The 13408-nt window shown below is 42.1% G+C and overlaps 1 protein-coding gene across 4 annotated transcripts in view; it reads left to right on the top strand.

Annotated features, from left to right (window-relative positions):
• The window catches only part of IL1RAPL1 (interleukin 1 receptor accessory protein like 1), a 658802-nt gene that overhangs the window by 264080 nt on the left and 381314 nt on the right, over positions 1-13408 (top strand). The window lies entirely within an intron of this gene.

Raw genomic sequence — 13408 nt, 5'->3', positions numbered from 1 at the left:
CAGCAGCCAAAATAAGGGACCTGCAGCCTCACCTGTTCCAGGCACTCCAGTCTTCCTGTCCTCCTGCAGTCTGGTCAAACTCATGCTGGTAGCTTCAAGAACACTGTCCAACCAACTTTGTAACCAGAGGTTCAACTGGCTAGAATCTGAATCACATGCACCACAAGGCCTATGCAGCCTCAGCTTAAGATGGCTCCCCGGCCTGGCTTTGCACTGCAAAGTTTGCAGCAGCACGTGCAACAAAATGGCGTCCAGCATTAAAAAAAACCCTCAGCTTGCATTAACTAGCCACACACAAGGCATGCAAGCTCCACCCCCCAGTCGATCTTAGACTTCTTATTGGGTGAGCAACACAGCCAAGCAACACAGTTGGAGCCTCCCTCCTCCCTGGTCGGCAGGGAGGGAGGGAGAGGAGCTGCTTCCTTTGAAATTTAAGGGACAATTCCCTTGAAATTTAAGGGACATCATTTAAGGGACATTTAAGGGACATCCATCAATAAGGGACAGCAGTGGGACATGGTGCTGGAATAAGGGACTGTCCTTTCAAATAAGGGACACTTGACAGCTATGTACCTACCTGAATCTAACAACATAGCTTGCAGTTTTGCCAAAGTTTCAGCTCAGGTCAGGGAGCTTCCCCACACTTGGCCAGGAATAGACAGCACTAGTAATTCACTTCTTCCAAGGCATAGACTAATCACAGTTCTATAAAGTAAACTTCTGGGACTTGCTGCAGGGGAAAGGGGAGGCAGTAGTAGAAGTGCCATTGAGCTTTTTTGTGTGTGTGTGTGAGCTTACTTAGAATGCTGCCAAAGGCTTGAGCTTTTGCAAATGTTTGGTTGGAATACTTGCAAAGACTTGTCTTACTGTTTGACGGGCAGCAGGATGCTTGTACATATGACACAAGACTTGGCTGGTTGTTCCAAGAGATTCTATTATTTTATCCACCTTGTAATTTGATATATTAGTTGTATTAATGGACCATTATAGCTGGTTAAAAATCCCTCCCACGTATCTGGCTGACAGTGTACAATTTGCATATTATGAAATAACTGACTTGTTATTTAAAAATAGGACAAATATTTTCATATTTGAAAACACTTACTGGCCATAATTCAGCACAGAGCTAAGCACACTTAGGCCTGTGGAAACAAATGGCTAGATTAAGTTGCTTGATAATCTGTTGTAAATTGCAAAAAGATGATAATGAAACATGTACATTTTAGGAGATTGTTATTATTTTAATACTAGAGTGTTTTAGGACTAATAAAAGAGAAATAATTTATATTGAAATCAGCTTTATATACACAGTTACATTTTATAAGCTCAGGAGTGCATTTGTGGACATGGAGTTGTAGCCAAAACATATCAACAGCAGATCTAAACATGTTAATATTTAAGGAAATACCTTTAAATCCTGCATCCCAGTACCTTATTTGACAGTTTTCATAATGGCATTGGCTTCTCATCAATCCTTTTCTCAGGTTCAGCTTTCCTAGAAATTAATTGTGCTTCCATAAAACACACTTCTCACCTCTGACATAGGGATGGAAAGGCAAGGTGCTTTAAAATTGCAGAGAAAATAGGGAAAATTTTATTTTTAATAGCACACTCCATCATTTCCTTTATTTTCTCAAACCATGCACATGAAGTATTTAGATAACACAAAATTATAAAACTTAGTTATAAAAGATAAACATAGGGCCAAACACAACTTATCAGATATTGCTATATACTTTTGAATGTGTACATTTTAAGCCAATACTAGTCATACGCTAGGCATGCTGTATCTTGAAACATGAAAAACCTGTGTGGTTTTAGGAAAATAAGATTTTTTCTTCTTTCTAGAATCAACCCACTGACTTTATTTTTATTGAATGCAAGGTTGAAGGTTACAGGACAGGAATCCCACAAACCATCCTGAAATGCCCAAGTCAAAGAATGCTAAGTAAATCATTCCACAATAAAGTAAGCCATAACCTTTAAAAATGTAAAGAGGCAAATCTAGTTCTAAACAAATGGCTCAATTTTTCTTGTCGAATTGCCATAGTGACAGAGCATTTCATAGAACCTTTATGGTTTCACGTGTCTACAACATTACAATGCAGACTTACAATAAAATACTTTATGAGAGATTTCCCAGTGAAACTGGCAGCACAAATCTCCAATACAAAACCATATTGTATTGGAATATTTCTAAGATAGCACACAACAGACAGGACAGGAGAAGGCAAGACATAAAACCTGAACTAAGTACTAAGGATATAGTACAGCACCAGCTAATGGTTGGTTGCATATATATTCATTACAATATATCTGTTACACAACATAGTCTGTTTTTTTTAAAATTCAGCAGTTCTTCAACAGCATTGGCAATATAAGGAAAAAAAGAAACACTGCTTCTCATAAAATTCCATCTAATTATGGGGCCTATCAAAAAGTCATTAAAGTGCTACAAGGAGAGGCAATGTAAATAGAAGATACTTCAGCCCAGAGGCATTACAGCAGGAATCCTCATGGAAATGAATTATTAAATAAGAGAAACATCTGAATACTGATATGGCATCTAAAATCCATCTCGCACTACAGTTTTACATAAGGCATTGAACAGCAGATACATTCTTCATAAGTCGGCAACTACATCATTCTCCTAACTACCCCTCCCCAACCGTTGTAGGTGGTTGCTGAACCAAGGACACAGATTTTAGAGCTACACATCACTTCAGAAATATGCAGACAGTTCAAGAAGTGATGACCCCCAGCATATTAAACCATGAACATCTTGATCTTTGGCTCCTTAAATAATGCCACTTTTGTTCAGTACATTTGGGCATAAATAGTACACTTTGACATCAGGGTACAAAGTCCAGATTTTGAGGGGGGAAAGAGACCCTTTTATATGTGAACTGTCAGATGAAGTGCAGAACGCAAGAGAAGGTCAGAGTGTACATTGAAAAACAATGAAAGCACTGATAAAAAATTCATTAGCCCAAAATAAATTTCTGGATTAAAAATATTAACAAAATGTTTATCGCAACTAAACATATTGTGGTCACGATGGCATTCAATACTTCAGGCATCTATGGCACTGATTTGTTACGTGCAAAATTAATCCAACTACTATATGATCCTACAGTGGCATAGTACAACCTCTGTCTGCCTTCACTTGCATTCATCTCTGCTCCAAGAAGTGACTAAAAGCAAATAATGTACAAATTATTGAAGAAGCAGCCAACTCAGGTCAAAGAATTTGAGACGTACGCATTGAGAAGTATATATTGCCTAGACAGTTTGGTTCTGATTGAAAGGGCATAGCTAAAATTGTACACTTGGCAACATTCAGTGAGTCTTGGAAATGGAGCTCATATATTTGTGCAAAATGCTGAATCTCTATAACATCAAATAGCATCATTTATATGTAGCACCTTGAATACTGGTGAAGTGTGAGAGCCCAAGATTAAAGTCTTACCACAATTTACTAGGGAGTAAGTCCCTTTTAATTTAGTGGACTTCTAAATAAAAATCTTGCATGCCTTTAGTACAAAATAACTTCTCAAATGTGCTTACATTCTAGAAGAACCCAGAGTAGTACTTTTAAGCATACTATTGTAAATATATGCTATACCAACTTTGTATTTTTTAAAAGACCTATCTATGAGTCAGTGTTCTGAATCCATTTTGCAAACTCTTTAAAATGTACAGATGATTTTGAGTCTTTTATGTGCTCTTTAATGATTAAATGAGATATTATATCTCTCTTGGGGTAAGTATATCTCTCTGCTGTAATAGGTGCTGTCTTATAAAGTACATTTTGTGTAATCTCACCATTTGCAATTTGGAATATATTGTTATCATTCAAACTTGCATATTTGAAAAGTGAACATGATTGCACTCATTTTCCTTACTTGCAGGTGCTAGTTGTCTAAATCAGTAAAATTAGCTTTCCCTGCAGTTAAATGTGACTACAAAAAATGCTATTTGTCTCCAACCTGGTATCTCATCCCATTTTGGACCCTGTCTGGATCCATTTGAATAAAGAGCTAAAGAATTCTATATAGAAATGTTGATCCTCTTTGAGAAACAGTTTGAAACTATATTAAAAGGAACAAATTTTAATGGATCCCCACACTCTTCATACCTTATTACTTTCTGTTTCTTCTTTTGGGGGGTGGAATTCTTAGAATCATAGAATTGAACCACTGGGGGTAGAATCTTATCATGTGCTATTTTCTCTTTATACCAACATAAACCAAGTGTAACCACAATTTTTGTTAATGGATATTGTCAAAGTGATGCAGTATAGATCAACATCCGGAGGTGTTCTAGTTCCCAATAATAAGCACATCAATTTTAGTTATTTGAGGAACACACAAGACTGAAAGCCAAGGACAATGTTAAATTTTTCACTTTCAGTTGGCCCATGTGGACCAATCTGAAGGTCAGCAGTATTGTTCCTTGGCAGCTGTACAACCTAATGAACTGATTCAAGCCTGTGATAAAAACGGGGCCTGTTTTGACAAATAGCTGTTGGATGACATAATACAATTTTGGAAGTCCTCTTATTTTCCCTTCACCAGAGGTGCAAACACTTTCTGCAGCTGTAATTTTTATGTGAGCAGATTGGTGTAATTGATAAGCAGAGTGGTTCTGGGCAGTGATTCAAAATGAGTTTGATGAAAGGCCAGGAGCCTTTCCATTTCAGGTTTCTGAGGATGACTCGGCATTTTGTTCTTAGGGGTTGGCTTTAATGATCTTGATAGTTACTGACATGTTAGTCTTCTCAGCATCCTTTCTACTTTTTATAATTAAATTGAAAGCTGGCACACACACAAAACTAATGCTCTGTCAGGTGCCATAGATTTGACTTGCCTAGAATAGGAAGACTTCACAGTCAGGCATTATTCTGCTTCAATTGATCCTAGGAGAGATGAGAGTGGCAGATTCTGACCAGCAAATCCAGTTATTCATTCACTGGAAAACAGTCTTTCTTCATGAATGATGGTTTTGCTTTATCTGAGCAATAATGTATTTAAATGCATTTGTTTTTAATCACATCATGGATCCAAGTCTTTCTTTTCAGTTCAGAGGGGAATATATTGAGATATTGACAATGCATCATTGGCCTATATGCCAAAACTCCCTTTCCTTTTCTTCTTTTGTAGATGTTGACAGGCCTAATTTATTCTTAATGTTTCCAGGTGTCTTTTTCTTTTGAATTCATGGGGCTGTGTAAATGTATATCCTGTCTAGTATATAAAGAAAGATGCATTCACTTTTGACGTACAGTTGTGGGAAAGTAATTCTTTCTCTCCTCTAAACTCCCTCTCTCCCCACCCCTCTTTTGTCTTTAGTCATTTGCTGTAGTTGTTGAATGCTGAATATTTACAGGTGGGAGAACTTAACAACCAGGAGACAATAGGCCTTTTCAGGCAATCATTATGAGTATGTGATGTAGCTCATGTGTATAAGTGAGGAAGTCCCACTCTTAGATGCCAACATACACCATTAGCCACACTCCCAAGCAAAGTACTATAGGCATCAGTATGAAGGAAGTCCTATAGGCATATGGATGGATGCACATTTGGCTCCCTCCATGAGGACCCTGACCAGACAGGGTTAGTTCACATTCCCATGAAGGAAGATATACACCTATTCATCTATATGGACACAGGCCTTCAGATCCCAGTGTAAAATTAAAATTAAATTATTACATCTTGCCTTCAAATGTTTTGAATCAATGCTGGTTTGGAGCAACATGTTTCTCAGTCAAGCTGGCAGGTGGCAGTTACTACCACTTCTCCTCATTCTATTCTTTTCTTCAGAATTACTCAGGAATCCTCTGGAGAGAAGTACTTGTTAGTGTCTTTCTTAAAGGGGAAGATTCTATAGGTTATTGGGAACCCTAGGAACCTGTGGTGAACAATGAGAAGGAGCTACCCTGGTTAAAGCCAGGAACCTATCACTATTTTGTCACTGGATTAACAAGCAAGCAAGCAAGCAAACAAACAAACAAAACCTACCAAGACTAGCTGTGAATCCCTACACTCTAGTGATACTGCTAAACCAAATGTCCCAATCCAAAGGGTTAATCATGCCCCTTTTATGTTAAGAAAAGTAACTATAGTGTTTCAATTCTCTATTTTCTTTCTCTGTTTCTAATTTTTTATCTAATCTAATCTTTCTAATTTTCCTAATCTCACCCACTTCTGACTCTCCTGAGATGTGAAAAACTGCTGTGCATGTAATATTTTCTTCTTCTTGGTTCTTTCTCTTTTTGTATTGTGAAGTTGAATCTCTAAGGTTCCTGTTCATTTCCTGTCCCATTAGGCAAACTCTGTGTCTCTAATCTCTCCCTTCTATATCTACAATAGTAACTAAGCATATGGTCCAGGAAGAGTGTGGGTGAGTTAGCCTGTGTAATATCCTATTAATATTTTTTTTTTTATTCTGTATGCTTCTGTAACTGCATGTTACTTATAAATCATTTATAGCGGTATGTTGTGGATCGAGGGCCCCGACCCCGCTAAGTGAAATAAATACACATGGACACATGGTATAAGGTTAATGGGCAAGAAAAGGCCACAACTTTATTGATTACAGCAGTGAAAAGGTATTGGCTTAGGCATTGGATGACTATAGGTGGTGGGTTTATTCAACAGTAGGTGGAGCCTGTTGATGCTCATCCAACTATAGGCTCACCCCCTGATGTCACCGAGGGTCGTGCCATGGCCTCCCGCCAAGCAGGCATCGGACGGAATACACGACCGCCAGATTCCTTTAACGGAATAACCCACGGTAGATAGCATAGGCGATGGCCACACCTAGCCCTTGACACAGCACAACACATGAATCCAATGCCTAACCTACCCACCAATACCACAAAAGTTGTGACGATTGCTACGAGGTAGGCGAAAAAACCAAAAAGCCTAATGCCAAATGGAAAAATTCCTACCAGGCCCCCCAGACAACCGGGGCAACCAACCTAAGGTCCATAGCAAGGCCAAAAACCTAGACCCTGAGCTAAATGGGAGTGGAGGGTGGGTGACTCGCTGCAGGACGACGAGGACTGAGGGGGAGGAGAAGGAGGGGCAGGGGCTAAGGCCCCTGCCAGGGCGGAGTCCGGGCTCCCGCCCACAACCACTCCCCTCTCTTGCAGGGAGGAGAGTCTTTGTGGATCGAGGGCCCCGACCCCGCTAAGTGAAATAAATACACATGGACACATGGTATAAGGTTAATGGGCAAGAAAAGGCCACAACTTTATTGATTACAGCAGTGAAAAGGTATTGGCTTAGGCATTGGATGACTATAGGTGGTGGGTTTATTCAACAGTAGGTGGAGCCTGTTGATGCTCATCCAACTATAGGCTCACCCCCTGATGTCACCGAGGGTCGTGCCATGGCCTCCCGCCAAGCAGGCATCGGACGGAATACACGACCGCCAGATTCCTTTAACGGAATAACCCATGGTAGATAGCATAGGCGATGGCCACACCTAGCCCTTGACACAGCACAACACATGAATCCAATGCCTAACCGCCACCCGAGCCGCAAAGGGGCTCGCCGCCAATACCCTCACAGCTGCAACCAATCCCTAATGCTGCTAATGACACTGTCCAACCAAATATCATTCCCAATGTCTGTTAGATGAACTCCGTCATTCCGGTACATGGCTTGGTCGCCGATCCGGATACGGTCATGATAAATGACTCGGCCATACATAAAGCGCACCCAACGGGCTACCGCCCGGTTCAGGAGTTTCCTGGTTTTTTCAATGGCCATACAGTTCTGCGCACCGCGCCAGACAATTCTTTTCAAGAAGGAGGACCAGAACACCATTGTTCCAGGGCACAAGGCCGCAATCGACTCCCAGTCTCTTTTTATGCACCACAACAAATCCCCGCTTCTCCTATTGGCCAGGTCATTCTCTCCCAAGTGAATGATAAGGCTGTCAGGAGGGCCAAACATGGCAACTCTGTCAATCAGCAATGGCATAAGCTCTTCCCACCACATGCCGCGTCGCGACAACCAGGCAACTTGTATCCCAGGAGGCAAACCAAGATGATGGGTAAGGCCGCTGCTGACCGCCCGAACGCGGGCCCAATGAACAATACTGTGGCCGCAAATCCACACGGTGCCCCCGGAAACAGCTGAGAACGAAAGAAAGGAGAAAGCGGGTAAGTAGATTCAGTGTAGCGGAGCGCAAACTAACGTATATAACCCTTATAAGCATTGGATTTCCATCGGCCCAATTCTTTAATCTTGTCCGCAGGCAAGCCCAGGCACGCGGCAGTTGAGGCAGCACCGATCCTAAAGGCGTGGGCAGCATAAGCCCGGGAAGCTAAACCACAAGCATCAATAGCTTTGCGGAGTACCCTGGTGAATTGGTGTCTCAGTAAGGGGGACCCGTCTTCGTGTAGCAGAAGCGGACCCTGACCAGGTGGTCTGAGGCGAAGATACTGCCTGGTGTCCTTTACCGGACAAGGGCCCTGCCCCCGGACGCTGTGAGTTTTAGAAGGACACCCCTACCGGCCTGATCAGTTTTGGATTGTCGTATCCATACCAACATGCTCGCCTCAGACAGCTGTACATCTTCCATAAGGAGGCCCCGCATCACACCATTCGCACTACCTTTGACTACGACCTCGCCCACTCTTAGGGCGGCAAAAAAGGCGATGGCATATGCCACAGAAAAGAGGCGGGCCTCAAACCAGGACCAACAAATTGACCAGAGTTTTTTGCGTATTTGAGAGAGCAACCCGTAAGAAATTGGCTTACAGCCCTGAACCCTAGGGGGTTGTAACCTGCCCCAGCCTTCAATAGCTCTACGGACCAGGAAGTCACTGCATGGATCGGAGGAGAACGTGGCCTTAGCAAAGAAGCTAATGGCGGCTACATGTATTTTTAATGTTTTAGGCGCGCACCCTAGGTCATCAAGGTGTGAAAGGTATTGCAAAACGTCATCGGTGGTGGGAGGCACGCTAGCAGAAAGCCCCGAAGACCCAAACCTGAAGCCCAAGAAATTGCACCAGGCCTTCTTGTAAGACCTGAGGGTGGAGGGTGCGACAGACGCTAATACTCCCTTAATCACTTTGCGTCTCCAACGTTCCACAGGTGCTCCGGAAAGGGTTCGGGCAACAGCTGTGCTCCAGGTACCTGAACCCCATGAAATCACACCAGACCTTCTTATATGATCTAAGCGTAGAGGGTGCGACAGATGCTAATACTCCCTTAATCACTTCACGTCTCCAAGGTTCCACAGGTGCTCCGGAACGGGTTCTGGCAGTGGCTGAGCCCTGGGAGCTAATGCTCAGAAGCGAGGCACTAGAGGACGAATGATTGGAGTAGGCACGACACCCTCTTGGAACGCGATGACTGTTTAGCCAGTATGTTGACCACTGCCTGGTTATCAGTTCTGAAGCACACCCGGTGATTCTGGAACTCCTCAGTCCAAATGTGAACAGCCACAACTAAGGGGGGAAAAACTCCAGAAAAGTGAGATCCCACGTGATAGCCTCGCCTTGCTCCTCTGCTGGCCATTGTTGAGCACACCAGCGTCCCCTAAAGAATAAACTGAAGCCCAAGGACCCAGCGGCATCAGTGAACCTGGCAATTTGAGGACAGGTTGAGGATTTCCTGCCATAAGGAGACCCCATTGTAGTGTTCCAGAAACGTGATCCAGATCTCAAGGTCTGTCTTAACTGATTTTGGGAGTCTTACCCTGTGGTGCGGTTTGTTTGTTTGTTTGTTTTTGTTATTTTATTTTATTTTTAAGGTTAGATATGCACATAGGCCCCAAGCCTCATTTTGTATCATGACTTTTAAACTTCTGATTTGTTTCTGAGTCACTTGGTGCTCTCTGTGCTGAATCTGAAGGGGGCTGGCACACAGACTAGTTGAATGTGGATGTTCATTATGCACTGTATCATAGTATAGTACAGTGATTATAAAAATATCTGCTTGAGTATATGTTTTCATCATGTGTAAAACTCATAATGAATAAACAAATAGTTCTATATTGTGATCAAGTAACTCCTAGAACAAAATTGTAAGTTTTAGCTTCAGAAAACCAGTTGCTTCTAGCCAACATCCTGTTGCCAATGTAGCTAAAATTTTAGCACTTTTGATTGTTAGCTGATAACACGATTGTTAGTATGACAAGAGATTGGTGGGATGCTCTCCTACAGATTTCCAAAACTGTTGTACTACAGACACAGCCAGGACATTCCAGACACAGCCAGGACATTCCAGAACACTTCTATCTGGTACTGTAACTGTCAGGTTTGAGTTTCACTCAAGCTAGAAAGAACTGCTACATATGCAACATGTTCTAGAAGATTGCCAAAGGTGAGCTCTTGGCCAAAGCATTATCCACTTCAGTGAAGTGTTATTTCTCACCAAACTAGCAATTTGTTTACTAACTATACATGTTCCCTAATATAGTTAAAGCATTGAAATTATGCGATTTCGACTGTTGGGCTTAAAGGCTTACTAGATTATAGGACTAAGGACTAAATCATTATTGTACTTCTTTGCAATTTTGCCCACAGCTGCCCTGCTAATTGGGAGAACAGGAAATGGATCTGGAACACTTCAAAGCAGTACCATTGCTCCCATGTGTCTTCCTGTTTGGGCTGTCATTTTGTTAAAGCTGTGGTCTTGCTCTTGTAGTTGATCCGTTGGGTGAGGCGAGCGTCCTTCCCCTTACTGACTTCTGATTAGGAGAGTCCTTCGCGGTTAAGGAGCCACTACTGGGATTCTGCAACCCTCTGAGAAACCCTTCCAAAGATAGGATGCTGCACTTCCGTCCGGATGGATAGACAAGAGGTTGAGGAGAGGAGAAAGCTGAATTGGAGAAAATGCTAGACCCAGAAGGACTTTATCGATGGTTCCCTGCTGTGGGGGCTCGTCTGGAACTAGAGTGGTGGAAGCCCTGACCTCCCCAAAAGGGCCGCTTCCCTTTGTAACACGCTGTGGCTGGGTGAGCCCCCGCACATCTCTCACACTCATGCGGGTACTTACAAGACTGCCTTTGGCATTGCCCTTTATTGAATTACCAGCACACCTTACGTTTTAAATCCTTTCTAAGGCCCAGCTTTCCAATGCGATACACCTCTGATGGCTTCTTCTCGACATACGGGCTAACTGCCAGATGCTAATAGCGGCAGCCTCCCCAGAAAGGGCGTAAGTCATTCTGACTCATCATCACTGGCTGATGAGGTGCCTGATTGTGGAAGCTGGACCCTGGGCTGCTTATTCTGTAAAGAACTAGAAGAACTGGAAGCAACCGGGTTATTGATACGGGCCGGCAGCCTCCATGCAGGCGCCCTGGTGCAGTTCTCAAAGTCGGCGAGCAAGCCTGAGACCTAGTTTGCACAGCCGCCGTTCCTGTCTGAGGGCTTGGGCCTGCACCTGGGTAGTTTAAAGGCTGGCCACTGGTTTGCGAAACAAGGAAGTAAGAAACGCAAGGCAAATAGAACTAAAGAATAGCTAAGAGAAAGCGCTGTTCATAGTCAACAATGAATGATCTGAAGGCATTAAGGAACTGCGAAATGGGTTTGGGTTTATTATTATGACGGTTGACAGCTGCAGTGTGTGCTGGTACTGCACCCGTGCGCTTCCACTAGGGGGCCATGAGCTGCTCTGTGCACTAGTAAAATGCGCCTACTATTTATTCCGTCACTTATTATTATTATTATTAATAATATTATTTTATATATTTTTTATTTATTTATTTATATTTTTAATATTAATTATTATTATTTTATTTTTTATTTTTTATAATTATAATTATTTATTTATTGTTATTATTAATTATTATTTATTTATATTTCAAATTTATTTTATTTTATTACTTTATTTTATTATCGTTGTTATTTTTTAATTAGTATTAATATCACCACTCAATTAATAACTTAACTGTAATTAAATGCTAGTATACAATTATTGTGCATCAATAAAGTTCCGAGCACTGTTGAGGGATTAATTATTAATCGATAGTATCTCAATTAATAGCCAATGGATTTATAGCTATGAGTAGGAATTACTATTATCAGTTGCTCTGCGTAACTGCTGACAAAATGAACAAGCTATACGTCACTTAACTGCACCGCTTGTATTTATTTATATTTATTAAATCACAACCCAGCAAGAGTTCAAGCAGCAGCGCTCAACTACATATTAGCACCTGGCTCCAAGGAACAATACCATACACAGAGCAACCCCAACTGCAGTCAGACAGAATTAGAAGATAATTGCCTATAATAAGAGTTGCCCCTTTTAAATGATAGGCAAATCTAGGCACAAAGCATTGCCAAGTAATAATAATAATAATAATAATAATAATAATAATAATAATATTTTTATTGTCATTGCCCCCTCTCAGGGACAACGAAATTACTTGGCTGCTCCATCCACCCAGGTAGGGCACTCCACACGAAATCAAATCAACTATAAAAACACTAATTAAAACAATACAGTAATCAAACGGAATTGAAAATAACTGCTTAGAAGGAGATGCTCAGAAGCTGCAGCCAAATTAAGAGAAAAGGAAATCAATAAGATTCCAGGCCCACACCAGCGGCCCTCAGAAAAGGAGGGGTGGGGTTGCTCTTAATATCTCACTGCTGGGGAAACCTTTTTGACACAAAGGAAACTTTGCCAAACAAAGAAAAATAAATCTTTGCCCACAAGGTCGGCTCAGTACCAGTTGATTGAAATAAGGGTACTTAAACAGACAAAAGACTGCAATTGGTCAAACTGCTGGTTAGTTAAACTGACAATGCAACTATGCAACTGCTGAACTGGCAGGTGCTTAAAGACAATGCCTCACAAACTGCCGGCCACTCAGAGAGTTGAAAAACCTGTCTGGCAACTGTGATGACTCTGGCAAGAAGCAAAGGGAACTCCAAAGACCCCGATGTATCTCCTGAAAGGGTGGGGGGAGGGAGGGGGGACGGGTGGGGGGAGGAGAAGGAAAGCGTGGGGGGGAGTTGGGAGGGAGGAGGGGTGGGGGGAGTAAAATGAACATGCCGGGCAAGGAAGTTTTTGAAGAAAAGGAAAATAGCTGTCCTTTACAGTGAGCCAAAAAGAAATGGAAATATAAACCGTGGGTTAACCTGGACTTTCCAGTAAGGTACTATAAGCCGAAATCTTTTGTTGTTGTTGTTGTTGTGTAAAAGTGGTTTTCTTTAGGGAGCCTGTACTGGCAAGTGAAGCCAATGACAAGAACCAGGCAAAGGCACACCTTCATAGGTTTTAAACGTATAAACATGGAGTGCTGAGGAATGGTTCCCTGATCAGAAACCCTGAGTTGTCCACCCCAAGCCCTGCCTTATTTCTTCCCCCAAACATCAAGCGAAGGGGGGGGCACCCAAGAGGGGTGAGGTTTAAGCGCACAGTCTATTCCAAGC

Source organism: Podarcis pityusensis (assembly GCF_964106645.2).
Source record: "Podarcis pityusensis genome assembly, chromosome: 4".
NCBI lineage: Eukaryota > Metazoa > Chordata > Lepidosauria > Squamata > Lacertidae > Podarcis > Podarcis pityusensis.
Note: the sequence above shows the minus strand (reverse complement) of the source record. Positions and strands in the feature narration are given on the sequence as shown.